Here is a 5770-nt window from a genome sequence, read left to right as displayed (position 1 = left end):
TAAAAAAGTGACGGTGACCTTCACTGTGCATCAACGCCTCCACCGAAATAAAAAAAAAATTGGTCGCATTTGAAGGCCCCCTCCACACCGTACAACTTTTGTCTGGAACATTTTTTTGTGACGTCGATAATTACCGAGATATTTAAGGAAGTCAAGTTAGGTGAAACACCCGGTATATTTAACATATTATTACTACCTTCCATTTTCCCGAAAGCATAAGACACTGGTCGTGTCTCTGTCATAGCATAGTGGCATCTAGTTGTAGATCGTACGCCGAGGTAAATCTGTTTTTCCCGATATTTGAGTATGAACTAGAGAATAAGATAACATATTTGATTTTTTAGCGATGCGTAGAGTCTTCTTCATTCTCGATTATTTCGATCATCTGTTGTTTTAGTGAACTTTACGTGTTAGTGTTAGTGAATTATAATTTTGCGTTACATCAATCATTCAGTGTCTCGCGGTAAATTATTTTATGAGCAAATTTTGCAAAAATGTAAAGATATCTCAATCTCCTTAGACGGCATTGGCGCACTGACGAATGTCAAAATGCTACTAGCTATCGCTTTTTATGTTCAAGTTCTTCTGACGATCCCGGCTGTCGTTGATATAAAAATGATCTTGACCAATCGTTTTCATTGTGCTGGTACTACAAATCATTGTTCCATGTACCAAATTATCTTCCCCGTGGATATCTGGATACTTATGATCTTTTGTCTTGATTTAAAAGTATTCCAATCAACGTTTTAACACGTTGAGCGCGACGTCAGTCCCTGGTGTCTGACAGTAAACTTTCCGTTTGGCCGGCGTCAATTCCTAGGGATTGACGGCGGATTTTCTGTTTGGGCGGCGTCGGTCCGTGGGGACAGACAGCAAGCTTTTCGTTTGGGCGACATCAGTGCGTATAACCAGCTGTGTCACCGTTAAAAAAAAATTTGTATACTTTTGCATTAACTGTACCATCATTACACTCCAAAGGGCAGATAAGAAGGTGAAACGAAGTAATCTTCTGTTCATACTCTCCACCCCAAACACCTCTTGACGACTCAATGCTGGTCCGACTTATACCCATGATACAAATAGACGAGGTATATAGCTACTAGCCATCATATTTTGGTTAAGCTCGCGCAGGGATCAATGAGGTCACGTTCAAAACGACATCAGTTTTACTTTGACGGGACTTATTTACGTTTCGGTTCGTGAGCAGATGGCACCTGAAAATGGAACTGGTATTATGGCGCGACAACATAACATATGTAAAGTCATTCAATCAGAGTAGAGAGGTTCTAATGACGTTACTATCCAAATGCGCAGAACCGCTTGTGGCTATACCTCGTTTATTTGTATCATGGTTACACCGACGTTCGAGACAAAACTTAATAGTAGTACTATGCCGGGACTACTGCTTTAGACCAGGTCAATGCTTGTAGAATATCTTAAATCGTCCGTGCAGAAAACCTTGGACGCATCCATGGCGCTAGCGAAAAATATATGGTTTTCTAATAGCCCATTAATGGAAAACTGGGGTGGGCCAACCGAAAGTGTCACGCTGTTTCTAGAATTTTGCTTGACTTTTGCATTTTTTGAGGCACTGCAAAGATTTGCTTATAATATGCCATGATAATTGTGTTATTTTGTGAGCGATATCTTTTAGCGCCACGGAAAACGCTAATTTAGCTATTAAATGTTCTATGTATACCTATATGTACATATACATAGTGTGCTAAAGTGGAAATTATTATCTATTTTATTTAAAATAACTTTTTTTTTTAATTTCAAACTTTTTTTTTTCAAGTCAAAATGTATATTACCGAGGAATGAAAGAATTTATGGACGTATTAAATTCATTAAAGTGATGGATTTTGAAAAAAAGTTCTTAAACTGTAAAATGACATTAATATCATCAGCATTAACTTTGCACAATCATATTATCGCTTGAAGAACGCTTTTTATACATCTTAAATAATCCGCACGCACTGAGATTCTTCGATCTATCAGCTCTCACACACTTAACCTAATGTGGGGAAAAAAAAAAACCTAATCTATCCTAACAAAAATTGCACCCACTATGCTTTAGTCCGCTTAGTCAATGACGCCATTGCGTTACACAAAGTTATGGTTATCTAAGTCTTGTTAGAATTGCTCGACATATTTACATGATGTTCATAACAACAAATTTACAATATTCATTGCAGTTTCCGTTTAGACAAATTTTTTTCTGCAGACTACATAGTATTAAAAATGTTAATCTAATTGTGAGGATGTGACATGAGTAGCTGATAGGTTTTTTTTTTGTATTTATATATATGTTTTTATATTTAGAACTATATATTCACATACGAGAAGAAGTGGTGAATAAAAAACTGAAGATATTTTATGCAATTATCGATCTTTCACCATCTGTGTATAGTGACGTAAAAATAGTGATGCGTGTTTCCATAATTAAACTAGCGCCTAATTCAAACTAGTACTTTCTAACTTCTGCAAGCTTATGCCAACGTCGAACTATTTATGAAAAACTAGGTTATAAAAAAGATAGAACTCAGAGTTTTTGCTATAGATGGCGGTTCTAACGCTTCTATGGCGCTTCTGTTACTAGCGTGTCATAGATTTAGCGTTCTCACGCCACGCTTTCCAGCTAGTACAACTTGTAATATAATACTTATTTAATTAAACACTAACGATAAAACACTAGAACAGAAAAGACACTATTAAGAGCTTTGCAACGTTCGAGCGATAATGCGCAATCGATGATAGGCGGATATAAAATAAAAGGAGTACAATATAGATAAACGCTTTTTTAAAAAAATTACTAGATTTCGCCAACGCACGCACACTTGATCTATGGAGAATCGTGGTGACAACTCCTTTAGGTACATACGTGATTGTGTTAAACCAGCTGTAGCCAGGAAGATTCCAATATGTAGCATCTCGTGCCCTTCAGTGGAATATTTTGTAGTGAGCTCCTCCAATCCTCCAAAATAATCATATGTTTAACCACTGGACAATGGCCCATATACCTGTTTCCGTATTTGATGCTTACAGGAAAATGGGAAGGGCCTAGACTCTTCCCTTTGTGAAGTTAGTAAAATTTGTAATAAGTGGGAGGGCACGAGGGTGCTGGCATCTAGAATCAATTCGGCGCGCAAATACGATTGTCGAGTTACAAACTTAGATTTTTTTCCTGCACATGCGGTACTGCTAATTCGTCATCGGATTGATCTGGCATCATAGCGTGTGCCATTATGCTTTCGGCGTTGGGCCAAGTCTGTGAACAAATTTTGGCTGTCAAAGTTGGCGCAATGCGCGTAACACCGTGAAAATTGTCATAAGACGAAAATTTCTATAGGAGATATACAACTGACTTTTATCGTTATGCTTTAAATGTAGCTTTAACCCTTAGCTGGATCCATGGGGTCAATTTGACCCAGCTATTTTTCAATCGCGATTCTCGTACATTCAAGATTTAAAAATCAGACTTATGGCGCTATCTGTCGATAGAGCATCTCGCTCTACAGAAGGTTTTATCTTAAAAAATATGTATTAAGATATAACCAAAAAAAATTTCAAGCCAAAATATTAAAAACAGTTGATTTTATAACTAAATTTTCTTTGGGGTCTTCAATGACCCCACTCGTCAGCTATGTTATCACAGACAAAGGATCGAGCTAAGGGTTAAAAAATAATATTTTCGGAGTTAGAGCATTCAGATTCGGACCGTCTGTTATTTTTTTGAACTGATGGTTCCCATGATTATGGCTTTTGTATTGATCAGAAATACAAAAACAAAATATTTTTATAATCATGAAAGTTGCGGTTATCGCCCAAACTAAAATCGTTTAAATAAAACAAAATAAAAAATGGTGATTTGAAAAAATTATATTTTTGATTAACTTTTCAAACTTTAGTTTGCCAAAAAATAAAAAAACTACTAACCGGACATCAGTGTGTCTTCATTTTAAATATGAAATTTTTTATGTTCTAGACGAAATTTGGTGTTGAAACTAGATAGAACTAATAAATCTGACAAAAAAAAAAGCGATGTTCGCGATTGAAAGTAGGTCTACATAAAATCCGCCATAATGACTTCGCTATTTCAACTAGAAATTTTGTTTTGAATTTAAGGAAGAACATTTTTAAATCGACAGATGTTTCAGTATTTTATCACAAAGATTTTTTAAGACATAAATATATTCTATAGACTTCAAGGTATTACTACGGTAAACTCAAAACCGCGTAATCGAGCTGAAATTTGTTTTACGTCTAATTTGTATAGCAGTACATCTCTCTACAAATTTTTAACACGATTCACTCATCCATTTCTGAGTATTTCCGAGTTAAAGTCAGGACTCTTAACACTTATTCCCTATACCTGGCCAATAAAACGCGCATGGTTTTTTTTATTGCATTTGACTCGTCCGCGTAATTCCGAAGAAAAACTAGTATGTGGCAAAGGAAAAAATTAGGAATTTTTTACATTTTTAGTCAGAACTTTTTACTCATAGGATTTATTGATAGACATGAAAGAAGTCGATATTTATTACGAAATCTCTCGTACGACGGCTGACAAAAGAGCGTCGGTGTATACATATACGTATACACTACTACATCCACTGTGAGACCGTGCCCGATGCATATACCTTTTCGGTCCGTAGTAATACTTTAATAGACTAAAATATTTCATGACCAAGATTTGCCTCTTTTTCCGACACTTCGGGAAAAGTCTTAAGGACGTTGTTCGGTAAAATGAAAGATCCAACAGAGGATTGAAACTTTCACCAAATATTCTTCGAATTATTAAAAACATACTTCTCCTCAGGCAAAAATCGTTTTGCCGTTCGGAATTGGTAAAAAATGTCATTGAAATTGATGATTTTAACACGCAAAGCATAGACGCATGGCCTATATTAATTTTTTGACATCGATGGAGGTTCTAACACATGCATGAAACTTTGCTAATAGTTAAAAGACTCTAAAAGACATATTCTCAAAAAAAAATGAAATTTTTTTACCGTCTCAATCCATGTTCATTTTGACGAAAACACTCGCGACGTGGCAACAGCGTAGCTGGGTCGGCGGAGGGGACAGCGCGTACTTTGTACATATACATATGCATGAATTTAAATCTGACGTTTTATTCAGCACTGTACATTATAGAATATTAAATATTGTTACCGTATAATATTATCGTATTAAATAGTTTAACAATTAATGAAACTTAACGACCAACGAAACTTAAAAACGATTATCTTGTAATAATATATCTTGTTATTCTTCGATTATCTTGTTTCATATATAAATATTTAAATATATAATATTATATATTTAATATTTTTTAATTTATTTATATTATGTAATCATTGGCGTCATTGTAATCATTGTGATCTAATAGCATACTTTTCCCGATATAAATATGACTGTTTGGCCGCTGAACGTAATGGGGCAGTCCGATGTTGCCAGCTCGTTTACCGTATTAGTGTGTGCTTGTCGGTGCACATCATTTGTGCGTGTGCGTAGACCAATCCGAAACAAAAGTTTGTACCATTCGTCCTAGTACGCGCATTCATGCTAGCGGTACGGTATAACTTTTTGGTGAGATTTTCACCGAACAACGTCCTTAAATGGCAAAGATCTTTGCCATCGGCACTCAAGGGGTTAAAGTTCAAATCTTTAGAGCTTTTACATTATTATAAAAATAACAGAAAATACATGTCTTGTCATTCAATTTTGAACAATACACAAATATGATGTATTTACAATCAATTAATTT

The sequence above is a fragment of the Cephus cinctus genome, unplaced genomic scaffold, assembly GCF_000341935.2.
Source record: "Cephus cinctus unplaced genomic scaffold, Ccin1 Ccin1_scaffold0157, whole genome shotgun sequence".
In the NCBI taxonomy this organism is placed as follows: Eukaryota; Metazoa; Arthropoda; class Insecta; order Hymenoptera; family Cephidae; genus Cephus; species Cephus cinctus.
The sequence above is the reverse complement of the archived record's forward strand: the minus strand, read 5'-3'. Positions refer to the sequence as shown.